At 38.5% G+C, this 27,748-nt stretch overlaps 1 pseudogene; it reads left to right on the top strand.

The window, feature by feature from the left end:
* Positions 1 to 4,386, top strand: part of LOC139715798 (uncharacterized) — a 52,558-nt pseudogene extending 48,172 nt beyond the window's left edge.
* The last annotated feature ends 23,362 nt before the right edge of the window (positions 4,387 to 27,748 follow it).

Here is a 27,748-nt window from a genome sequence, read left to right as displayed (position 1 = left end):
TGATGATCATACAGAGTATATAATGGTAGGAAGCCTTGGAAAAGAAAGAGCAAAGAGAGAGAGAGAGAAAAAAAAAAACAAAAGTGATGATTACAGATATCAATCTAAAGATGGCCCTGTCAGTTCCATGAACCTACATTCACCTTCCTAACAATCTGTTTTCCTGCCTGTCCCAGCTTCTGAGAAGAAGAGTTCAGATGCCCTGTCAGCCGTCAGCGACAACGTTCCTGAGTTGTTTGGGGTCATCGCCGTGCCAACAGTCATCATCATTCATCCAGAAGGTATGTGTAATGCCTCCCAACACCTAGCTTTTTAAAGGTCCTGTTTACCTTTAGGAGCAGTGATTTTAAAAAAGTTCAAGATATCACATTTGATGCATATGTGTAGGTCTGTAGTATCACAAAACATCCTACCATATAGAATTTTTGCAGTAAAGCCTGGAATATAAGGAGATATCAGTATTTTTCTTAATAAACCATAACAGTAGACGGTTGAGTCAGGAAGCATTTTTATTGTAAGTATTGTTCACATTTTGTGTATTTAACAATACTTAACATCGATTATACAGATTCAAATTTTTACAGTGGTTGTTTCTATCCCTAACTCACATTTTAGAACTATTTTAAAGCACTAATGCTGTGTTTTGTTTTATCTGCTAGTGGTAAATGGTAAAATTAAGAGAGCAAAAAGCTGATTTACAGGACACCTGTTGTTGATTGCAGCTGGTTCAAGGTTAGAGGTTAACTCATCATAACCTATATTAATTGAAAACATTTGACTGAGCTTTTCAGTCAGTTATGCTGATTTCATTTGAAACAAGGCAATCTCTCTCAGTCTCTGAAGTACAGTACATTCTCCTTTAGCATTGAGGGATTGCCACTTTTGTAACAATTACTTGCACTGTAGCCATTTTCATGCTTACGTTTTACACTTGCGATATGTATCACTCTTTCTTTTCTTTTATCTTTTTTGCTGCACCAGGGTACCTTGGTTGGAAGAGCTGTTTTGCTGTGACAGACCAGGCCGGTTTCATGACATCGCTTGATGCAGGCATCATCAAAATGCTGAGGACCAACCCAGCCAATTTCAGCACCCTCTCCTTGGCAGAGCCTCCCATTCCTGAAGGTAAGGGGAGAGAGAAATACCTGATGGACCACCAGATCACTCTTTTCTACAATAATCTAGTTATGTACCATATCTTCTACCCAATGGATTGCGAAAACATTGCTATGTCTTGTAGGTTGTCTTTCCATCTGTCTATCCATCTGTTTAGTATTTTGTTATCCCAAATTTTCTTGGAATTTGGCCTCGATGTGCTTTTCAAGTTGTAGATTTGTTAATGAAATTTGGGGCCCAATCTCTCATGGTCAGAGGTCACTAAAATACATGATTTTCTGCTGTAATTTTAGCCAGCAAATTTCTGTGGTAATATGATTCAGTTGGAAGGATAGAGATAAATATACAATGATTTCTCTGAAATGATAGTGGTGCAAGTTCAAAGGTCAATTCCAAGGTCACTGTATTGCCAAATTAACAAGGAAAAGTAGAAATTACGCGGTGCGTAAAATATGTCCCCGCCGGAAGTAGCATTTAGTAGCAAAATGTACAATATAGGTAAAAAGATCAAGGTCAAAGGTGAAAGAAGTCAAGGGTCAAAATTCTATGTAGAAGTTTTGAAGCCTTCACCTAGTGCCATCACATAAAGCAAATGGAATCGAAATCGGGTCAGAAATGGCGAAGGAGTAGCATTTTGTAGCCAATGTACAATATAGGTAAAAAAAATCAAGGTCAAAGGTCAAAGAAGTCATAGGTCAAAATTCTGTGTAGAAGTTTTGAAGCCCTCACCTAGTGCCATCACATAAAGCAAACGGAATCGAAATCGGGTTAGAAATGGCGAAGGAGTAGCATTTTGTAGCCAATGTACAATATAGGTAAAAAAAATCAAGGTCAAAGGTCAAAGAAGTCAAAGGTCAAAATTCTGTGTAGAAGTTTTGAAGCCCTCACCTAGTGCCATCACATAAAGCAAACGGAATCGAAATCGGGTTAGAAATGGCGAAGGAGTAGCATTTGGTAGCAAAATGTACAATACAGGTCAAAAATCAAGGTCAAAGGTCAAAGAAGTCAAAGGTCAAAATTCTGTGTAGAAATTTTGATGCCCTCACTTAGTGCCATCACTTAAAGCAAACGGAATTGAAATCGGGTAAAAAATGGCGAAGGAGTAGCATTTGGTAGCAAAATGTACAATACAGGTCAAAAATCAAGGTCAGAGGTCAAAGAAGTCAAAGGTCAAAATTCTGTGTAGAAGTTTTGAAGCCGTCACCTAGTGCCATCATATAAAGCAAACGTAAGCAAAATCGGGTTAGAAATGGCGAAGGAGTAGCATTTTGTAGCAAAATGTACAATATAGGTCAAAAATCAAGGTCAAAGGTCAAAGAAGTCAAAGGTCAAAATTCTGTGTAGAAGTTTTGAAGCCCTAACCTAGTGCCATCACATAAAGCAAACGAATCGAAATCGGGTTAGAAATGGCGAAGGAGTAGCATTTGGTAGCAAAATGTACAATACAGGTCAAAAATCAAGGTCAGAGGTCAAAGAAGTCAAAGGTCAAAATTCTGTGTAGAAGTTTTGAAGCCCTCACCTAGTGCCATCATATAAAGCAAACGGAATCAAAATCGGGTTAGAAATGGCGAAGGAGTAGCATTTTGAAGCAAAATGTACAACATAGGTCAAAGGTCAAGGTCAAAGGTCACAACTGAATTTCTGTATAGAAGTTTCAAAGCTCCCATGTAGTGCTATCATATAAAGCAAACAGAATCAAAATCGGGTTAGAAATGGCGAAGGAGTAGCATTTTGAACATTTTGATCACACACGGACGCACGGACAGACGGACACACGGACACACAGACACACACACGTACGGAGCCCGTTTCATAGTCCCCTGCTCGAACTCGTTCGGCGGGGACAAAAAAGTGATATACCGCCATTACTTCATCTAGGAATATCTGATGGTAATGTGATTTTTTTTTTTTTTTTTGATTTTTATTTATTTATTTATTTATTTTTATTTATTTATTTATTTTTTATTTTTTATTTTTTATTTTTTTTTTGGGGGGGGGAAGTACAAATGAGGGTGGAAAAAATAGTGTGGCCGAGATGATTGTGATCAGTCAAGGTCACTACTGGGTCAAAGGTCACTGCTTTTCAAATGTCACATTCAAATCAAATCTTATTTGCAGTATCACAAATTCTTTCAGATTAAACAATTGCAGAAAATCAATGTAATAATGTGTAAACATTCATTTGAGAGCAGAACATGTCATATTCTACCTCTTCAGCTAGAAATGACCCGTAAGAAATTATTGTTTGTTGGGTAAGAATAAAAATGAGGAAACAGAGAGTGGCGTAGACTTAGTGCTGAAATCTCATGGTCAAAGGCTATCGTCATCTGGCCATGATTGTTATTTTGTGGCCCTAACTGTCACTAGTTCAGTCCAGTTGCCATGTTATATGATATCATAGATCAATAATGATAAAGTAATGAATGAATGGAAAAATTTATATTTTTTACCATAATTGTTTGTACAGAGAGTTTTAAAGGTCAGCCCTCAAAAATCAGTGGTCAAGGTCAATGAACTTTACCAAGAAATACATTAAGGGTCTTGTGGCAGAATATAGTTTTTGTGTGAAAAAGCTGAAAAAAAAAACGGGATTATGATATGATTATATATTACAATAAGTTATAATGCAGAGACAGGGGCTGTAACACTAATGACTGATTATAAGGACTTTGTTATTCTAAGTATTGATTGCCATAAAATGTAGTAAGAAGTTAATTGAGCCAGAAGGGGGAAAAGTTATAAAGATACATACATATTATGTAGACATCAGCTACAAGTTATATTCATGTTTGATGATATTTAAACTTATAATGCTAATCTCGTTTTGCCACAAACAGCAGATGGCCCATGCCAAGTCAACCAGCTGCCCCCAGCACCTGGCAGCCAGCAGAAGAAAAGGGGCATGGCCTGGGGCAGAGAGCAGGTGGACCATGCTTCAGATGCAAATGGAGTGGGCAGGGCAAAGCTCTCCATGGGCGTGGCCAAGCCTAGAACTCCGCCCATCACCAGCCCCAAACTGCGCCACTTTGTCCTGAAGAAGAAGCAGCGGCAGGCGGAGACGGAGGGGAAGAGGCTGATAAGCATAGACACGAGGCCGTTCTCTGCCAGCGTGAAGGCAAGCAAGGGCAAGGGCAAGGCCAGACCCAATTCGTCCGTCACCATTTAAAGGGGAAATCCACCTCATAAGATTAGTTTGTTTGAACAGAAGCAGAAAAAATAAAAACAAAGTCAGAGGAACAGGACAGTGAAAGTTGGAGTAAATTCTGATCAAAACTAGGGAAGTTATGAATTTTTTTCCAGGCTGTTAGCAACAAACACGAATTGACAATTTTGTGATGTCAAATGCGAGCATACCCTTCTATTTAGTCTGTACTATAGCATAAATTTTTACTGTCCCATCATGTAAATTTTCAATTGCACATGCACCCTTGTTACATTCATTGTAAATATGTTTCTATACAGCCCCTGTATGGAAAGAAGAAGAAATTTCACTGACTTTTATTCACAGGGCTAATGGAAACTGAGCTCACATGCTACATCAGAGAGTTGTTAATTTGTGTTCGAATTTTTTTTTTCTTCAAATTTGTGCCATCTAGCTCCTCTCATTTTCTGGTTCAAGTCAAATAAACCTTACTTTGAGGGTGGACTTCCCCTTTAATTAAAGAGACACTCTCTTCCAGGTCCAAGCTGACTTTGGTGATCAGACTAAGGTCACACAGAGGGCATGACATCATCGCCTCATTTCATGTGCATAAATGCAGTTTTGACTGATGATTGACGCTCCTGGAAGCTGAGCAAATATTTGGTTAGTTTTTGGTAAATTCAGCTAGAGCATAACGCAGAGTTCCTCTTCTTTCACACACTAGTATTGAACATTCTCTGGCTGAGGATGTGATTGGAATCAATTACATTTTTTGTATGGTTCTGCTCCATGTACAGAACATGATTCGGGCATGTAGTCAAGCCTGTTTATGGGAACGCACACACATGAATTGAAAGCCAGAGAAGGATTGTCTTACACAGGAATTGTGTAATACAAATATGTTTACAATAGCAGTGTAAGGGGCTAGTACATATTGAGGACAACTTCAAGAACTTGTCTCTTTTTTTTTGACTATTTTCAAATCTATGAAGATTTCATGTTTGTTTTTTAGTCAGCCAAAGTTTTCAAAATTGACTTCCAATTGATGGAGAAAGATGCTACGAGATACAAAAATTGAATGCTGCCAGGCCTTTAGACACAATGTTCTCTGAAATATAATACAGTGTATTTCCAAGCAGAGGAAATTTTCACTGCCTATTGTCAGCAGATTACTCTATATGTTACAATATGTCTAACTGATATATCAAATGCATTCATTGACTGGTGCAGAATAAAACTAAATTGAGTGCCAGAGAACACAACACAGCACAATGTGAATGAAACCAAATTTCATAGAGTAGGTAGGTCATGGAATAAGACATATTATGATAGGTGTTACGAAGAGATTTCACAGACACATGTTGTGAAGGTTAATGCAGTGTGTAATGTAATGCTGCTAAACTTGATGTAGCTCAATATGCATATTTAAATTGTGTACCGTGTTCGTGTAACACATGCAGCAGAATGTCATGACCACATTTTCATTGTGCAGAAATGTCACATTGGGCTGATTACTCATTATGCCTTGCATATCAAGAAATTACCTCATGCTTTATTCCAAATGTATCACCTCTGTGAGCTGCAACTACTGCTGTCCAGGTGCTACCCTCATATTCTTCAATATAGGAATCTTAGGGTACAGAGCAGTTATACGATGTATGTGAAATTAATGATGCTGTTTGATACCCTTTTCAGCATAAGTGTACCAACAAGTCTAGAATGCATTGCTTTCCAGTCACTCTTCCATGTCTATTGATGCAGCATTTATCTGGAAATCTGAATTAAAGGTGCAGAGTCCCGGTAGTGTAGAGGGTGCTGTTGATGATACTGGCGATCACCGTTAGCATTGATACGAAGATTACCGAAGTTGAGCTGTCATCAAGAGTAAAGTGCGTAGGTGTTGCTAAGTAACGTTACCTTCGTTGTCTTCTCTGCGCATCGCGCAGTCTGTAGTAATGCCAGGGTGCGTGCATATGTGCTTGTTATTATGACATCACAAAAGAAGTTTGCTAAAGCTGTCATCCCCCTCAGCCGAATCATGAGCCGAACTGTGATCCGACCACTGACTACAGTGAATCGGACTTCTTCGGACTCGAGGAAGTTGGCCACAGCGTAAGCACTAAAGAGGAGTCGATAGCGTAGGTCTCTATAGGAAACTTGCGCCGTGCGCCCGCGTATGCATTTGACTAAAACACCGGGACCATGCACCTTTAACACGACAGTAGTATTCTGTGGGAAGATATGATCTGAATATCTCGTTTTGTAGTAGATCATGTAATGATTGATAGTGTTGGTCAGAAGACAAGAACAAATTATTTTTTGACCGGCTGATTGTACAATTGTTGGCATATAATTATCTTTGATATAAATGTCAGTTTTTAAATGTGATAATGAGTTGTTTTTGATCAGCTGATGTTTGCTAATGACAATATATGAAAGATGCTCTCAAAGAAATATGTTGATGTGTTTTAGATTCTGTACATTCCAATGAGTAACAAAAAGTTACTTATTAGAACAAAGAAATATATATATATTTATGAGTAAATGTGATATCACTGATAGGGACTGTAAATTTTGCAGATAACATATTCATATTATAGAAATCTCTGTAATAGGAAGAAAAAAAAACGGAAGACTTAATTCCCGAAAGGTATTCTGTCCTTGTGTGGGGCAATGAGGTTGTGAAATACATTGTAGTTCTATTTATCTTAGCCAAAAATCATGCCTAGCTTTCATACCTTGCTCCTTTTTACCTCTCTTCACCGCCATTTTGGCCATTTTTTATTTCTTGTATCCCATGCAGTCTTGCCTTTTCTCTCATGTCAAAAAGTCTTAGAAGTATGCCGTTGGGGTATGGTATTTTATATGATCTTGTCTTGTTTTGGTATTTTATTGCAAGTCAAGGGCAGAGCTGCCTACTAGCATGCTTTTTTTTAAATTATTATTATATAACTTTGTGGCTTGTTATTTTTCTCATGAAATAGAAGATTGCATATTTTGTAATGATTTTTTTTTTTCTGAAATCAAACTTTGCCTGTTTAGTCTCCCTGTTTCCTTTAATTATGAATTGAAGTATGATTTTTTTTTTTAATCTTCAAGCTGTGATTGTTGTTGGTTTTTTTTTTAAAAATTAGTTTATGTATCGATCTGCGCTGACACTAAAGACCTCTATTTTCAAAATCATTGAATTTAAGTGCTGTGCTGCCCTTGAATTGAGGTGACACCTGATTTATCATTCTGTCATCTATTTTGTTTCATCAGCTTTGCACTCAAGTGAATTGCCCAAATGGCACTACGACACAAGGAAATTTGTAGTGTTCACTTTTACATATGTCTCTTAAAGTTGGGGGGGGGGGTGTAATGTATGCTTCTAGACTTTAGAATGCAATAGATGATATGATCTGAGTTTTGCATATTTTGATTTTGATTTGATTCATTTGTTTCTTCCCCAGTTTTACACTTGCCAGTTTTACACTTTGAAACTGAGATATTGGTAGTGCCTTTCTGCTCTGCTAGTCACATTAGGAAGTACAAACAGAGAGTGGTCCAGCAAGGAGATTACATATTACCGGTAGTATTGACTAGAGTGCTAACTCATAATACACCCTGTACAGCACACAGAGTGAGTTCAGCCATTACTGTGACGGGCACAAAAGAGATGATCTTGTCCTTCTTAGTTGTGGCTCCTTGCAAAGAGCTGACTTACGTCGCACCATGCGAATTCTAGTGCGGACTCACAGTAAGACCTGTACTACTGTTCTGTGAGTGGACGGAGTACTTATGAAGCAAAGTTCACCATTACTAGGAGAGGCATGTCTCCTTGTGCTCACAGAAATGTTACGTAGTTTGCCCTTGTCGGTAGTATGTACAGTGTAACCACTTCTGTAAAGAGGATATGATTATGTTGATGGTTTAATTAAGTGTCTTTATTTAATGATTATGCCATGAGCAGTGTAATTTCCTGTAAAAGTACTCATAATTAGGCATTTGTACTTGTAAACAAAGATCATGCCACATTCATTTTTTAGTAATCAAAAATTCAAAAAAGCTTTCGTTGTACTTATAATGTCAAGTAAGTTTCATATTGATCTTAGCTACTATGTCTGCATTGAGTAAAATATATTCACACCGTATATTGAGAGAAACTGATGAAAATTTGAGGTCAAATACTATGCGATGTAAAGTCTTTCATCCCAGTTCAGTATTGTTTTAGTTTTCCTGCTTAATGTAATGGGTTTCTTTGATCAAATTGGATACTCAAACTGAAGAGCAGAGCTGTTATTTGTAGTCTGGAAGAACTCATGCATGAGAAACTGTCAGTAATCTTTGGTCGAAATTATTCCGACAGATTACCATGAGGAAGAATCTGTATTTCTGATGGAAACAGAAGGGAAATGGAACAAATTATAGTAGTGGAGATGTCAAGAAGACCCCCTTTTGGAAAATGATATTGAATCATCCTTTACCAGATGTATGCTAGGCATTAGTCTCACATTTTCACTAGCATTCATGGCGTGATAGTGCATAGAGTTAAAGGCACAATTTACCATTTGTAGATGGATAAAAAACCCAGCATTAGTGCTTTAAAATAGTTCTAAAATGTGAGTTAGGGATATAAACAACCAGTGTAAGAATTTGAATTAGTATAATCGATTTAGATATTGAAAGTGTACAAAATGTGAACAACAGTTATAATAAAAATGTTTCCAGACTAAACCATCTAGTTATGGTTTATTGAGAAAAATAATGATGTTTCCTTACATTTTAATTTTTATTGCAAAATTGTATATGATAGGTTGTTTTGCGATACAACTGACCTACACATATGCATCGAATGTGATATCTTGAAGATTTTTAAAATCAGTGCTCCCAAAGGTAAATAGAACCTTTAAGTGAATGTTTTAAGCTGAGTATATGATTCCTACCATGCTTCCTATCTCCGCCAGGGCAAAGAGCACTTGTATGAGGACCAATAAAGCATTGCCTGTCAAAAGATTTTCTTTTATTTGTCAAATATCACTTCAGCTGTTTGTCGAACTCCAGGCCCACGTATCTGTTCTCTTGGAAAGGCGAACACACCAGCAGTGGCGGATCCAGAGGGGGGTGCAACCGACGCACGCCTCCCTTTATTTTTTGTTAAAAACAAAAGAAATAAAAAGAAGAAAGTGAATGAAACCGGAAGTGGCACCAGAAATATTAGATGCAACCTCCCCCCTTTTCAGAACTTCCAAAAGGAATAAAATTTACACCCGTCATCCCTCACATTTGCAGTATTCTCGGAAGTTGATCCAGTGATTACTGGAGTGACTACAAAAAGGTCTCATGTGAATTTTGAGAATGTGTCAATGTAGCAGAGTCAATGTTCTTGCCATTAAGGTCTTCTGCTGTGGTTGAACAAAGATTAAGGCTATTGTATATTTCTCTCTCTCTCTCTCTCTCTCTTGATATTTATAGATGAGGCAGAAAAGTGTGTCAAAATAGATTGTGTTACTACACGTAGCATGTATTTCCATGATGTAAACACTTTGTGGTGGCAGTGGCATTCTATGTACTTTCTGGTGAGACTGAGAAATTAGTAAGTTGTCATCTTCGTAAGACATTCCTATTCGTGAAGAAAAGGTATTCATTTTCATATTGCACCTTGAAATAGACTACATATTGTGAGCATGCATGTGGAGTTTACACTTTGAAATAAATCACAGAAAGATTGCATGATGAATGGGTTCTCCTTCTTTTATCACTTGTCATCTTGACTTAATGCTTGGTGTTAACAAACATGGGTTAAGCTTTTTTGTTTGTTTGTTTGTTTGTTTGTTTGTTTGTTTGTTTGTTTGTTTGTTTGTTTGTTTGTTTTGTTCTGTAGAGTCCCATATAACCAGGTAGGTGTTTATAGAGAAAGAGCTTCTGCTCCCTTTATGAAGTCATGCTGGTGACTGCCGAGAAGCTATGTGCTTTTAATGACTACTGCATGGTGGTACCCAAGATGTTACAGTCTGTTTTGGGAAGATCTAAATGAGCAGGGAGGTGGTGTCTCATGGTTGGTCGCTGCAAGCAGCCGCTATGTGCTGAATATGAACAGTGAAAAATGGACTGTGTGTGTTGGCCTTAGTAGGAGTGACCACGTTATCGGACAGGTGGCTATGTAATAATGGACCTTAAAATGTTAGAAGAAAACCTTGACACAAACCCTAAACGCAAACATGCATTCGTGCAGGCTGGCCTGTTTGGTCACCTTCATTGACAGAGCTCATCCACTCATAATGAGACATTCATTGTTCCTCCATGTGACACTCAAACTTGGAAAAAGTGCAATTTGGCATTGTTGTCTGTAAAGTTCATGTGCTCAGTCATGCATAACATTTGTCAATATAATCAGGCATCAGTGGAAAGAGGAAGAGTTCTTCTTTCCTCACAACCAACATTTTGCTCTCCAAAGCTGACAAGTATGAAATGGTAGCCCTCCAAAGTTGCATTGCCTTTTTTGTATACGCACTAAAATGTAAAGCAAAAATCCCTCCTTTGTACCCATGCTCCGTGCCGCGGAAAGGTTATGCGCTCTATCGCAGGTGTAAATGAATTGCTTCGACAAAAAACATTTCTATTGAAGATTCCTCTTTCACAACAAACAGAGCGAGCAGCAGTTCATTGTCCCTTGCAATATTTTTGGCAGCAATTGTTTGGTGTGTATACTAGTAATAGAGGACAGGACCCGCGAACATAAACCAGGTAAAAAAAAAAAAAAATATGCTATTGAACACGAGGAAATGCGCAGTAGCCAATTACATGTATCAAAAACTCTATTACGGTATAGCAGCTTGGAGGATATAATTATGGAACATTAGGCGTTTTCACATCAGCCCGATGTTTCCGAAATAGCGCGCTATTTTCTGACTTGGGAAATAGGAAAATATCTCGAGCTTGGATTTTTATCGGGCTGATATGAAAACGCCTATTAAAGCCAGTGGACAGTGGTTGAATGCTAAGCATTCAATTGTCATGCTATAGAATCTACGCATAAATTTGCACAAACCGGATAGAGATTCCACTCCTCTAACACCCTGGTAGAACCTGGGAGGTGTAAGAAAAGGAGAAACAGCTCCTGCTCTCCTTTGAAGGATGCGCGGCACCGCCGAGAAGTTATGCGCTTAACTAGGTGTTACCCATGTGCTTTGACAAAAGAGAGCATCAATAATCGAGACTAGCGCTCTCACATCTAGAAATACTTGCCCCTACTGCATTTCGCTCTCTCTCTCTCTCTCTTCAATGTGATGGCAGCAATGAATTTGTGTACCTTGAATTGGAGCAGCGAATCAAAATGCAGTGTAAAACGGACAATTTTAACAGCAAATACTTTAAAAGCACGCTGGAGCACGCTTTAGCGGAGTACTTTATTTGAAAGATCAAAATATCGCAGATTAAAGGATAGAAAACTAACATGCGGAAATGTGCGCATTATAGAAAAATATTAGGTTTTTAAGATGGCCTAATTTTCATTTCATTTCAATTTGCGCATTACGAAGAAACTAGAAATACATGTTTATGATATTGAATTCTTTCCTAAACTACTCTTAATCAATTCGAGTATTTCATTTAAGATTTTATGGGGAAATAAAGCTTGTAATTCAACGAAAGATGAAATGCGTTCTTCGTCTCCGAACTTCGCCTTGCAACTTAGAAAAGCGTATAGTGGAATGTTAGACATCCCATTGTAAAGCTTTGAACCCAAACATGTGTTTGCATGAATTATGAAGAGTTGTCTCTCCTTTTCTTACACCTCCCTGGTATAATAACACATGCACCATCACATACTACCACTGCAGTCCAGCCAATGCCAGTCTATCTGAGTTGCTGCTGCTAAAAGGGATTGCTTCGTCAACACTGAAGACTCAATGTTGTAACAAAAGAGAGCAGTAACAGGGGCGTCACCAGCTTTTTTTCAAGGGGGGTGCGTTTTGACCCTAATGTAACGAGATTTTTTTTTTTTTTTTTGACAGACATTCATTTGGAATATAGGAAGCTCTCAATCCCTAGACTTTTACTGTTGTTGAGGGAAACCAAGCGTGGAAAGGCACCGGTGTACCTAGGATTTCATTTCTTTTTTTTTTGTTTGTTTGTTTTGTTTGTTCGTTTGTTTGTTTGTTTGTTTTTGTTGTTGTTTTTTTTTTTTTGGGGGGGGGGTAGTATGCGAGGGAGAGAGCAGGGGGGGGGGGAGAGGGTGTGGAGGTGGCTGTTGTCCCCCCCCCCCCCCCCCCTCCCACGGTGAGAACTTTTTGCATTTTGATGTTGTAAATGGTGCAATTTGATGCAGGCTTTTTACGTGTTTTTATCGACTTGAAACAGTCCCACTTGTTTAAGGTAGCAGTACATTTTGATGGAATTTGTTGTTGAAAAATGTGCCTATAAACTATATCATTTCAATAAACTTCTTGTATTGATTCTTACACTGATGTCATGAACGCGACCGAGCCCGAGCAAGCGGAGAGAGCGAGGGGGGATTTGATGCATGTTTTGCTTGTTTCATTGACTTGAAACAGTCCCACTTGTCAAAAGTAAAGCAGTATGATGTAGATTATAAAGGGGGGGGGGTAATAAAGGGGAGGGCGCACCGGGCGCAACTGCCGGCAATTACTGGCAGCAACACCAGGAGAAAGGCATAACAATTAAATGCGAGCAAGCGAAGAGAGCGAGCTTGAAAATTTTACATTTTACAGTCCCAAAACTGCCGAGCGGAGCGAGCGAGCGAGCTTGAATATTTTGACATTATACAGTTAAAAAAAAAAAAAAAAAAACCCTGCCGTTTGTTGCTATATTTTTTTCGCTTTGGAATTTAAGGGGGCGCATCGGGCGCAACTCCTAGCACTTACTGGCAGCAATATCAGTAGAGCATAACGATTACATGCGAGCGAGCGGAGCGAGCGAGCTTGAAATTTTTACATTTTACAGTCCAAAAGCTGCAGTTCTTAGGCATATTTTTTCGCTTTGGAAATCAAGGGAGGGGGCGCACCGGGCGGAACTGCTGGCAATTACTGGCAGCAACATCAGGTGAATTGCATAACGATTCAATGCGAGCAAGCGAAGAGAGCGAGCTTGAAAATTTTACATTTTACAGTCCCAAAACTGCCGTTCTTAGCCATATTTTTTCGCTTTGGAAATTAAGGGAGGGGGGCGCACCGGGCGGAACTGCTGGCAATTACTGGCAGCAACATCAGCATAGATGCCAAGTTCAAAATATTTTCATGAGTGAGAGTTTCATGTCTCAGCATCTCGGCGCGCGCGCATGTGCATGAGCGAGGGAGCGAAGCGAGTGAGCGAGGGGAGGGGATTGGGAGGGGGGTATCCGCCCTCCCATGGTAGGGTGCTTTTTCAATCTTTAGCTCTTAATGGTGCAAGCTGGTGCATACTTAAGTGACTATTTTTTACTTATTTTGAAAGACAAAAGGGAAATATGCCTTCAATTGCAACTCTCACTTTAAGCCTTTAAGCTATGCTCCCAATGCGTGAGAAAAATGGGTGTCATACGTGAGATCGTGAGACAGACCCTAAATGCTTGAGTCTCACTCACAATGCGTTAGACTTGGTAGCTTTGCATCAGGTGAATTGCATAACGATTAAATGCGAGCGAGCTTTAAAATTTTACATTTTACAGTCCAAAAACTGCCGTTCTTAGCCATATTTTTTCGCTTTGGAAATTAAAGGGGGTGGAGCGCATGCCACTGGGCGCAACTGCTGGCAATTACTGGCAGCAATATCAGGAGAATTTAAATGCGAGCGAGCTTGAAATTGTGACATTTTACAGTCCAAAAACTGCCGTTTGTAGCTATATATATATATATATTTTTTTTTATTTTTTTATTTTTTTTTGCAGTAAGGCAGGGGGGGGGGGGGCGCACCGGATGGAACTGCCGGCAATTACTGGCAGCAACTTCAGGAGAATGGCATAAATGCCAGCGAGCGGAGCGAGCGAGCTTGAAAATTTTGACATTTTTCAGTCCCAAAACTGCCGTTTGTAGCTATGCTTTTTCGCTTTGGAAATTAAGAGGGGGCGGGGAGGGGGGGGGGGGACGCCCGGTGCGCCCCTCCCCCTGGATCCGTCACTGGTAGTCAAGGGTGTCGGTTTATGTTCATGACTGGGGGAGGTATGACCAGCGAGGTGGCGTCGAAGTGACCAAGCATGGGAAGGATGTCCAAAATCTATTTAAATAATAAACACTGTAGAATACACTTGTGCTAGTAGATATGTATTAAATCAGTTCTGCCAGAACCAGGGGTGCGAATTGTTTTTGACCACGATTTTTTTTTTTTTTTTTTTTTTTTTTTGTCCCCGATGCAAAATTTAAAAAAAAGAAACAGATAGAAAATAATAATTATTTAGGGTCCGGCGTTGAGGTCGCTCGCAGACTGAAGTTGTTTTTGTTTTTTGTTTTTGTTTTGTTTTGTTTTGTTTTGTTTTGTTTTGTTTTGTTTTTTAGGGTCTGAAGGGGGGTGCGTTCGCACCCAACGCACCCCCACTGGTGACGCCCATGAGTAATCTGGACGAGCTCTCTCGCAATACAAAATGTAGGTGAGACCTCCAGATCCACCTGCTGCAATTTTCTCTCTTTCTATGTACTGGCAACAATGACTGTGTGTGCTTTGAATTGGAGCAGCGAATCGAGATGCTGTGTAAAATTTTCATATTCATATTTTAAAAACATTGTCGTATTCGACGTTCATTCGCGATCACCCAAATCGTTCACAATGTGGAACCACAGTTTAAGTTGGTGTTGGAGCGGTCTCCCGCATGGAGCACACGCAGTCACCATAATAGTATGCACCGATTATTCGGGGCTCGAATGATTAAACTGGGTATGATTATTTTCATATTTTCATGGTACTGTATATTAATAAAAAAAAAAGAAACTCTGTGTCAAACTCTACATGCTGATGGCATAAATTTTTACTCGATGGCATGAATGTTTACTTGCTGAAAAGAGAAATTTTGATACGTACTTCAAAATATAGCCGTTGGTACTTAAATCTGGATATTAGAAAGCCTTTCATTCGGCAAGAATACATTTACTCCGCCAGTCCGCTGACATTTGCTCCGCCAACTAAAAATAATGATCCACCGACAAGACAAGACATTTCTCCTGGCCAGGCGCGCCGGAAGTAGTTTTGGATTGGGGGGGGGGGCAAACATTGGAGGGGGCTCAAGATTAGACCATGCATATGTTACACAATATACACGTACACACACACACACACACACACACACACACACACACGCACGCACACACATCTTTTATATATAAAGTGGCGTACGGTGGGTCGAAACATGGGGGGAACCATAAAGTAATTTTGACGGTCTGTATGCTTGTGCGTGTGTGCGTGAGCAATAATGGTGACTACAATACATTACGGAATGTGATACATTCAACAACGCAGTCATAGAGGAACATCGTAAGTTTTCCTTACATGGATTATGGAATGACGGTGTGAAACGATCAACAAATTATATACTGTCAGCAACATACGGTGAATGGCATAACAATAAAATGCGAGCGAGCGAAGCGAGCGAGCTTGAAAATTTTGATATTGTACAGTTCCAAAACTGGAGTTTTAATTGTAGCTACATATTTCGCTTTGAAATAAATGGGGGCGCATCGGGCGCAACTGCTGGCAATTATTGGCAGCAACATTAGGAGAATGGCATAACGATTCAATGCGAGCGAGCGAAGCGAGCAAGCTTGAAAATTTTGACATTCTACAGTCCCCAAAATGGGGTTTGTAGCTTTATCTTTCACTTTGGAAATTAATGGGGCGGCGCATCGGGCGCAACTGCTGGCAATTACTGGCAGCAACATTAGGAGAATGGCATAACGATTCAATGCGAGCGAGCAAAGCGAGCGAGCTTGAGAATTTTGACATTTTACAGTAAAAAAAAACTCCCGTTTGTAGCTATATCTTTCGCTTTGGAAATTAAGGGGGGGCATCGGACGCAACTGCTGGCAATTACTGGCAGCAACATTAGGAGAGTGGCATAACGATTCAATGCGAGCGAGCAAAGCGAGCGAGCTTGAAAATTTTGACATTTTACAGTCCCAAAACTCCCGTTTGTAGCTATATTTATCTTTCGCTTTGGAAATTAAGGGGTGGGGGCATCGGGCGCAACTACTGGCAATTACTGTCAGCAACATTAGGAGAATGGCATAACGATTCAATGCGAGAGAGCGAAGCGAGCGAGCTTGAAAATTTTGACATTCTAGAGTCCAACAACTGCCGTCGTAGCTATGTTTTTCGCTTTAGAAATTAAGGGGGAGGCGCACCGGGCTCAACTGCTGGATGCGAACGAGCGAAGCGAGCTAGCTTGAAAATTTTGACATTTTACAGTCCAAAAGCTGCCGTTTGTAGCCATATTTTTTCCCTTTTATTCATATATATACATATTTATTTTATTTTCTTTGTTTATTCATTTATTTTTATTATCATTATTATTTTTTTTTTGGGGGGGGGGCTTTTTGGGGGGGCAAAAATTCGTTTTGCCCCCCCCCCCACTTTTTGGATTGGGGGGGGGGCGGCCGCCCCCCCTGCCCCCCCCCCCCCCCCCACTTCCGGCGCCTATGCTCCTGGCGGTAATAGCTGGCCTTCGCCGAAAATATGCCGCAGAGATACCACTATAGATCGTCGCGATGTTTGCTCCAGTTAACAATCGCTCTGTCGATAGTGGCTCCGCTGATATCTTATCCCACTGAAATATGCTCCGAAGATATATATACGACGTCCGATCCCATTTTGGTTTGATTTGGTTTGGTTTGGTTTGGTTTATTTCTGCATTTTCTTTCTCCAAATACAATAACAAATGAAAACAACGTGATACAGAGTATGCCCATAAAGGGAAGTTTAAGATACAAATCAATATAAGAAATGTCAATTTCATAACAACATCAGTTTGTAATGACATATGAATCAAAGCAACATATTAACATATTGTATTTATGAACCGGCGACATTTATCTTATTGAAAATAAATAGCTCCTCTGATCTCCATAGGTAATACATTTTCCCTGGCATACGACCTCTTTGTATAGGTTTTGTCACAGACATGTAATATATTTGATATATCCCACGAAGAGAGAGAATATATAATCTTCTGGGTTGAATTAAAGTTTCAGATATATACGATCACCTGTTCGCATTTGTTGTCGTGTTTTGTTTTGTTTTGTTTTGTTGTTTTTTTACGCCAGAGGAAAGACAATTCGAATCGAGACGTTTGCTCTAATGACAAGGGCTCGGTATACTGGATAATGTACTTTACAACCATGCAAAAATGATCAACATAATATATATCACTTTTATACAATTATTCAACTCATAAAGGTATTCATTAATATCCATTCCTGAATCATCACTATTCACCGAACACTATCACCAACGTATATTCCAATTTATAACTATAATTATTTTCCAATACTTATAATCCATATACCCTCATAACTTTAACGTTACCACATACCAAAACTAATCTGGCATCTTTTAATAAAACACCCTATTGTAATCATAATTTCATGATAACAATTTAAACCCCGTGAAAACTCATGTAATAATTGTTCCAAACAGCACTTTGAATCCAGCACTTACCAATTTCCCCCCCCCCCCCCTAAAAAATTAACAGCAACAACTGATACCAAAATAAATGAAGGAAAAAATTGATTAAAAATCAATGGAGTATAGTTTGGCAAAAAACTGAATAGCTGTAGATATAGAGTATGAATTTCTCTACAAACTGCATTTTGGTTGGAATATTAAAGCTTTTCTGATGGAATTTGAGGGGACTATATTTCATTGGGTACGTGTACGGAAAATATGTGATTTTTTGAGTGACAAGAACTCGTAGTCTGGCTTTGCGGACCCCTGGACAGAATTCGGACTGAAGAATCCACCCTGAAAATTTGATGGATGAAAGGGTATAGAGGTCTATCTCACTTATCCAGGTTAGTGAAGCTGAAACACTTCATTTCATTTCTCCCAGCTATTTTACAGAATTTTTTGAAATTTGATTTTTAACACACATCCCTATGGGGAAATATTTATGGGTGTGAGCCCTATACCCCGTTCTCTTCGACACAGCTGTGTGTACTGGGCAGCGCTCAGATTGTCGCTTTTTCAATCACTCGCACAATAACCGCATCAAAAAGTATTGTTGTCGAGTGGATCATATTCTATTTGCGTGTGCACGAACCTTGTATACCGGGTGTCCCAAAAAAAGCGGAACGGTGGATTTTAAGTACCTTGCAGTCTAAAAGTTATATATCTTTTGACATCATTAGAAAGAGCATCTTCCGCAGAAGACTATGATACCAAAATTATTAAATTTGGTTCAGTGCTTTTTATTCTACGCCAATTTCTGAAAATGCAGTCATTGTCAAATTTCGCCGGATTTTTGTGACTTATGAGATAATAATTTGAGTGCGACACGCGATCCATACGGTGAATTGTGTAAGCTCGTTGATCCATGTCAACAAAAGATACAGCTTTCACATTGGGCACGGGCCAGGAAAAAACGGTGTGTGTGTGTGTGTGTGTGTGTGCGCGCGCCCAATATGAAAGCGTTATCTTTTGTTGACATGGATCAACGAGCTTACACAATTCACCGTATGGAACGCGTGTCGCACCCAAATTATTATCTCATAAGTCGCAAAAAATTGAAAATGACTGCATTTACAGATATTGGCGTAGAATAAAAAGTACTGAACCAAATTTAATGATTTTGGTATCATGGTCTTCTGCGGAAGGTGCTCTTTCAAATGATGTCAAAAAATATATCACTTTTAGAACGCAAGGTACTGAAAATCCACCGTTCCGCTTTTTTTGGGACACCCGGTATAAGCCCGTGAATCTCGCAGTTGACCACCTCAGTGGGTATATCTTCTCTGTTCCTGCACAAATAACAACTGTAATGGCTCAGTCACAGACGACAAAGAACGTTTCGTTACAAGATTCGAGCGATCCTTGGAAATTTGTCGTTTTGCTGAGCAGAGTTTGCGTATTATTTTTCGATGCCGGGCTGTCTAAATGTTTTGGAGTGCTGTTACAAGATACGGTCTCTCGCTTCGACAGTGACTACAAAACAGTTGCCTTCATATGCAGTTTGCCTTCAGCGCTTATGACCCTGCTTAGTATGTATGCCTCAAAGATTTTATTGTGTTTGTTTTTTTCTTTACTCTTTACCTGTGGGCTTGCCAATAGACCTGTCATTATCTTGTTACGTCCTGAATTCCCTCTACATAACTCAGTTATGAGTTGTTATACTAGGTGTCATTTCCCACTTTTGATCCTTAATAGTTCAAAAACTATATATCAGATAACACTGACATTGATGTGAGTAATAGCTGAATCGTGCGCTATGTTGTTGGAGGCAATTTTACAATGACAACATAATTCAGTTTCATTAAACTAAACATTAATTTTTGATTTAGGTTTCAGATTTTGCTCTATTTTCAACCCTCTGTACAAAACTTTAACTTTACAGAGAAGTCAATTGGTGAGTATGGGAGTTCATGTGTAGTTGATACCCAGACAATGGTCCTAAACAATGGTCAGGATTGGAATGTTCATTATTTATTCATGAGGAATTCCACTATCACAGCTAGTCTTTTTTCGTTCTGAAATGTGGTGTATGCAAGCACGTGGAAACATGTGCTACTTTTTTTTTCATGTGCATGCATTTCACCCGTTGCTATGAATTGAGACTATCAGTGCCCAGGGCAATCCATCATGTATAATCAATAAAGCATTCATGTGCCTTGGAGCAGAGCTCTGAACAGGTGGTATCCATGACCATTGTTCAGGGTCAAGTAAGTACACACTCACATTATGTTACATCATTAGTTCCTGCGTAAAGTTCAAGTTTTGTACTGAGGGTTAAAATTTGACCAAAATCTGGAACCTATAACTTTGAAATTGATAATAGATTTCATGAAACTGATAGAGGTTATCATATTCAAATCACTTCCAACTAAATTGTACACTATTCAGCTACAAGTATTACTCATATTAATGACAGTTTTATCTGATATACGTGTAGGGCCCTATAGTTTTCGAACTTATCGAGAGTGGGAAATGTTTTTGTAACACCTTGGAGGATAGTATTATCACTTACATCATTTCATCACAGCTGCAAAAATAAAATCGACAATACAACTACTGGACATTAATCTGAAGCTTTCTCTTAAAAAAAAATAATCATTATGTAGATATGAAATTTTAGCTGGTCTGTTGGTCTGTTATTGTGTTTTCCAGTAGTGTAAACAAACATCTGTGAATAAGTTCGTCTGAAGATAATTCATAATTCATTGTCCCCATCAGTGTCAATGGTTTGTAGTAGGTTTAATTTTTGCTCTTTATTTCGTTTTTGCGAGAGTATATGACATAATAAGAACAACAATTGTTTCAATAAGAATGCAAAATTAACGAGAGTAGGTCTTCATGGAGCAATACAGCGTGTCCAATTCTTTGCGATCATAATCATATATTTGCTTTATGAGATATGCATGAATGGAAAGATATACAGCTCATCTTTCATTTTGATGCACAACTAATGGTTCATAATTCATGCATGACTGAGTTAGAACAATACAGTATACAGCATTCTCTGTAAATACCTCCCCCCCCCCCCCCACCTCGAATGACATTAACTATAGCACTGCCATTGTTTTGTGTGAATTCAATGGCGCAGGTGAGCCCATTGTCTACCATGCTAAGTCGGGAGAGCTGAATGTTTGTGTTTTCGACTCTCCGTATAATCGGTAGAAATGAAGCATGTTTCCATGCATATTTTTCTCAAGCATGCGTGATTCATATTTGATACACAAGGTATCATACGAAAGAAAAAAATATAGATATTTAGGTTATGAATTTTGTTTTTCGAAAAGGTAACGATGAAAGTCTGAAAATTTCACCTAAAGTCTCCATTTGCGCGGGCAAATGAAAATTTGATAGCACCACTGTTTGTTGTTCTAACTCAGTCATGCATGAACGATGGACATTAAGATGTAAATCAAATGAAAGAAGAAAAGTTTATCTTTCCATTGATGTATATTTCAAAAAGAAAATTTATGATTAAGATAGTAAAAAATTGCAAGGAAACTCGGTTTCGTTTTTTCTAGGACACGCTGTACAAGTCTCGAGTGTACTCTCGAGAATTGTACTGTTGCACCATGTTTATCAAAAATTAATATTAAATTGCGATAGTCTACATAACGTTATAAAATTGCACTTCTATCTTGACGGTTACACAATTCACAGGCCCGTTCGTGTATTCACTGATGAAGGTCGTACATCCAAGACTTGTAGTCATCAGTGGTAGCTTCCTGTGCGCCGTGCCCTTGATGTGTGTGCCGCTGGTCCGGACCCTAACCCTCTTCGGCTTTCTCTTCGCTTTAACAGGTTGTACCCCTATGAATTCATTCATTCATTCATTCATTCATTCATTCATTCATTCATTCATTCATTCATTCATTTCATTTCATTTCCACACGGCCACTTATTCCAGCCACAGGCTGTTTTTCAACAAGTCCGTGCATGTTGATAAAAAAAACCAGTTACATCACGTAATACAAAAACATCATAATACACAAAATCATACTGAAGAAAAGGAAGGAGAGGAAGAAGAAGAGGAAGAAGGAAAAAACAAAACAATTGCGCTTACAGGCTACATATCACATTCTCTATCCCCCCCCCCTACTGACACTACACAAAATCTATGTACATGTTTAAACTTTTACATGATAATACACAAGCAAATATACACAAAACACATGACTCCATCGCTGATGTCTCGTTAATAAAACAACCAAACAAACAACTATATATTTAATCTAAATCTAGTAAAGGACATTTCTTTCAGATTTCTAGGCAATCGATTCCACTCTTTAATTCCTCGAAATGAAAAACTCCGTTTCTTGATATTGGTTCGTGGTTTAAACAACTCAAAGCATTTATACACATTTCTTAAACCATAATAATATTCTTTAAAAGCAAAATGTTTTACAAATTCTCCCGGTATCATATCATATGCAATCTTATACATCATATACAAAATTTGCTTATTTCTTCTATCAGATAGATTATCAATTTTCACAATATCAAACAAATCCTGATTGGGAAAACTCCAATCCTTCTTTAAAAAAAAATAATCCTGAGAGCTCTATTTTGCAATTTCTGTAATTTATCCAGTTTTCCTTTCCCAGCATTTCCCCAAATAATGCTACAATAGAATGAATGAATGAATGAATGAATGAATGAATGAATGAATGAATGATTTATTACCAAATTTAAGTTCACGTTTACAATCACAGATAATTTATACAATCATTGGGAATACAATAATAATAATACAATTAACAGGAATACAAGACATGAAAGTAAAGAATCAAACTTATCAACAATATGAATATGGAAGTACAAACATATTTACAAAATTGGTAAAAGGGTCCAACAAATAGCAACGCTAGTGGACGTTGAAGAAGAATATATGAATTCAACAAGAAAATTATTTACATTATAAACAAGTGTATTTACACAATGTACAAGATTAACATTTTGAAATAAATTGATAAGTGTACTTATACATTACTTATATTACTAGAATTGAAGTTTTTGCTACTATAAACTTCGTATGCACAACACAAGTTAGGCGCACATTTATGTTGCCAAAGCAGGAACTGTCCATAACAGGAGATGTTGTTACATACAGAGAAAGTAATCGTGTTCTCCTTACAAGTCGTACTTTCGGCACCGCCGAAAAAAGAATGCACATAACTATACAGATACAAGTAGTACCCATCATAGGTGCTTATAAAAAAAGGAACATTCAGTTCGCAGGCTGCGTGCCGGGGTTGAGGGTAATCAAGTTCCATTCTCTCTCTCTCTCTCTCTCTCTCTCTCTCTCTCGCACACACACACGCACACACACACACGCATACCAACACACACGCGAACACTTATCTACTGTCTTAACTTTTAAGTGATGTAACCAATCTTTTTAACCTCCAAGCACTGTCATCCGCAAATTCAAATGTGATTACACTATTATGTATACATTATCCTAGGTGTCCCATCAGTGTATTTCCCTTGTTTATTTTGAAGAAGTTACAATACTGTATACCCCATGCTGTGAATAAGCATGAGTGATTCAATTCGATCTAAATATCATATTTTTGCATTTTTTCAAGTTATAATTTTGTGTAAGTCAGTCTTATTACGCATGATGTATATTTTATGGGCAGCTCAACCATTCGATTGCGTCCATGAGATGAAACCACAATTTTTTATTTAATGCAATCAATAAATTCAATTAAGAAAAGCTTCACGCACTTTTAAATCAATTCACTTCCATGCAAGACACGCTTCGCAGGAAATTAATCCATAAAGGAACTATTAAACGTCACGAGCTATAACAATTTTATCGTTAATTTTCTTTCTTTCCATCCTTTGCCAAAAGGATTTGGATTGTCCATCGTGTATCTCGCTACCACCATTACGCTCATCGAGTATTTCATGAAGTCATTCATAATTTTCGGCACCCTCAGCAATTTGGGATAACTGTCGGGGCATTTTGTCTGCCAGTCATAGTGGAGTGGTCATTAACAGCCTACGGATATAATGGCGCTTTTCTCATCCTGGGAGGAATGTGCTTACACACCGTGCCATGTGCCTTGACGATCCGACCACCAAGAGACGGTAAAACGCTCCAAATGCAAACCACTGCTACAAAAGAAAACGACGATGCTTCAGACAACGACTCGTCATCAGAACCCACCATGCCCACTGTCAGTGACAAAAAGCCATCCGAAAATATGACCTCTGATTCAAAGGACGGTGACGTGGAATCTTCACGAGTTTCGTCTCTTCGAATGAAACTGAAATCGTGCGTGTATTTCGCAGAACCTGTCTACGGCTTGATAACTCCAGTTTTCATCTGTTTCGCTTTCTTTGTGTACGCATGGGTGCTTTTTTTAATACCCGCGGCGGAGTCTCTTGGTGTTGAGCGTTCGCGAGCTGTGTATCTCGCGAGCATCGCTGGCTTTGGAGGTGTACTCGGAAAACTAGGCCTGTTGCTCTTCATGCATTTGTCCTTTGACTTGACCCTGGTCTTTGTAATCTGTTGTTCAATATGCGATATCACCATCTTCATCAGTTCAATGAACAACAGGTATTGGTACCAAGCGCTTATGGCATTCATTCAAGGTCTGACGGTTTTTGTGTTTGATTCCATTGGAAGCGTGATGACTAAATTAACTGTCGAAAATGAAGAAAACATGCCGATTGCCCTCACTTTTATGTCGTTTTTATGTGGTATTGGCACTCTCATGGGCGACGTTTTATCAGGTACGTATGGCTCTTCGAAATATAAGTCATATAAGATATTATTGGATTTAATGTGACTGTTAAAGAATAGTATGTATAATTTGATGTTTTAAATACATGCGACCGGGGACATGAAACACGCACCACCTTTGATAATGGAAATACAAAATGCACTTTTCGAAGAAATGCCGTATATATTATGTATATATATATGCAAGAAATTGCATTCTTAATCTTGTTGAAAAATCCAATTTCCGAAGAAAATCCGTAAATATAAAATATACATTTATGGTAATATAGGCAAGATATTGCATATTTAATCTTGTAAAAAAATCCATGTTTCTGCAAGTGTCGCATCGTTTTCGTACATCTTAGTTCTGACAAGAATTTGACTGATAATAAAAAGCTACAGGTTAATGATCTTGTTGCTGCATATTGTCCCTCAACTCGCTGTTGGAGAAAAAAAAAATCCTCCGTATGAAATCGAATCGTCAGAAGGTGAACTTAGCTTTTACTGGGCACTGGAAATTCATAATTTGATGTACAAGCCTTATGACAAATTGTGAGGAGATGACGTCATCCGCTCTTTATTTTGCACATTCACATTGACTGTTCCAAAAGTTTTTCGTGAAAATTTACAAACATCACAGTATATCATAATTTCCTTAATGTCTTATCCGATTTTGATCAAACGTTTATCGTTGCACTTGCAAAATCTGACTAACTTTTATTTGCCTAGGATTTCCCTTTTAATGGCTTGTTTCTTATCTGGGCAATCCTAAACAACAATACATTTTTTTTTTTTGGAAGGCTCGCTACAGAAACCTCTTTTTTTTTTGGGGGGGGGGGAAGGGGACCTAGGTGTCTGTGATGGGTCCCTTATAGTATATTTTGTACACCTGTTGTGTGATACAATTTCTGTTTAATTATATTCTATATGCCATGTACCCTGACGACACATATCGATGACTTTCCGTGATATGTACCTTTCTATGTTTTCTGTTCTATGACATCGCTTAAAAATCAAGGTCACATCTACGACGTCACACAGTCCTATAGGGCAGTCTTCAATACGTTAGGACTGGCATTGCTCGCCGTGATCGTCATCCTTGTCGTAGTCTTCATCCTCCTTCGCCGCCGAGCTAAAAGAAACAAAGTTGACTGAGTTAACAGCCTAGTGAGAGATTAGAAAGACTTAAGATAATATGCATGGCATATATCACTATAAGCAAGTAATTGTCATAGTGAACCTCCTTTCATTCGAATTTGCAGTGGCATGGTGGAATATCTATTTTCCTCTGGTTCATTTGTTTCTGTGTACATGAATGTCAAGTATATGTATAGCACATTCTAGGACAATGTGCATTCATGACTGGATTCATTCTTTCAAATGGTATGTACGTAAATCACAAGTTGTTGGCCAATGTAAAGCGAGAATTGAATGTTCAACATATTAATAGAAACTGTACTCCCAACTTCTCACAAAACAATAATTGTATAGGTCATTAGTGAACACCGCATTATTGCGGCAAACAATTACTCTCCGCCCGCTTTTCGACGTTTTAGTCGTACATTTCACGTTATAGAGAACACTAGGGTTTCGGGTTCCTTGACCTGCCCGTCATGTCTATTGATTATGTTGTTGCGATCCTTTTAACAAACAAAAGTTCATAGGATAATAATGCCAGGGCTATAAACAATCATGTTGAATTAGGTCATCCCACGAGACCGACACCCAGAGTCAGACGACGAGTTCGACAAGAAGGTCCATGACTCAGACAGCCCCACAGCCACGGTTCATGAGTTTACACTAGGCAAACAAGGCCCACGAGTCCGACATTACATCACGGGGCGTGATGTGTCAAACTGATTGCCCCCCTTTTTTTTGCCTACTGTTGGACTTCGTCCCCCCCCCCTCCTTTTTTTTTCTTTTTTTTTTTGGCCTAGTTCACGTGTTGGACTCACAGTCCTTTTGCCTGTTGTTGAGATCAGGGGCTGTAAGGCTCGTGGGCTGTATTACTCTTGGCTCTATTACTCGTGGGCTGTGTTACTCGTGGATGAATAGAACTCGGTGCCTGACGTGAACCCGGTGAAATATGTCTAGAATGAAAATGTCACTGTTTAGAATTTCGAGAAAGCTTCTAGAGACGTTATGATAGAGAAATATGAAAACCATAAAATGTGAGACGTATCAGTGTCCGTTATAAAGATGTGAGAATTAATAATAGACAGTTGATGTAATTGCTAATGAATAAGTTTATTACAATTTCCATTACAACACGATAACCCAAGCCAATATAAGTAAAATAGGGTGGTTACTGATGGTGACTCACTGCCTAACAAGCAGAAGCAGTATTTCTAAGGATCTTGAAGTATTTGATATTTCGTCATTACTGAGTGATAAACTGAGTTACTAGATCAAGTAGATTAGGATACCAGGTAGCAGATTGTTCAATATCACTCACTAATTCTTGTGAGTGACTCTTGTGGAATCTTTAGAGGGTCTATACCGGAGTATTTTTCTAAAAAAAAACGAACTTATGCTGTTTTCCGATGATTGATATGTGACGTATAGGGCCTACATGCATATCATCTTTTTATAGTTCGAACAAAACTGTTTATTCATATAATTATGAATGCATGAATATTCAATATTGTAAAACTCAAATGTGCACTCATGTAAACTCATGTGCCCGTTTAACCTCTGGTTGCCATGCTATGTGATTTGAATTACATCTATCTATTTATTTTTCATATAATTGTTGCTGGTATCAATGGTCCGAATTCACGAAGTTGGTACAAATGAAACCATGGTTTAAACCATGGACAAAAACCATGGAGCGCAGAGTGTCGCATGGAATATTTCGTTACGAAATCAGTCATTTCGTCCATGAAATTATTATTTTGTAACGAAATGACAACATTTTGTAACTAAATGAACATTTCGTCCACGAAATGATAATTTCGTTAACGAAATGGTCATTTTGTCAACGAAATGACCAATTTCGTAACGAAATATTCTGTGCGACACTTGGCGCTCCATGGTTTTTGCCCATGGTTTAAACCATGGTTTCATTTTGCACCACCTTTCGTGAATTCGGGCCTACGTGTTTTAAAGAACCTGATCAACTTTAAAAGCATAAA

This window comes from Diadema antillarum, unplaced genomic scaffold (genome assembly GCF_040938485.1).
Source record: "Diadema antillarum isolate AM-2024a unplaced genomic scaffold, OU_Dant_1.0 scf00000055, whole genome shotgun sequence".
NCBI classification, from domain to species: Eukaryota; Metazoa; Echinodermata; class Echinoidea; order Diadematoida; family Diadematidae; genus Diadema; species Diadema antillarum.
This window is presented reverse-complemented; position numbering and strand designations above follow the sequence as displayed.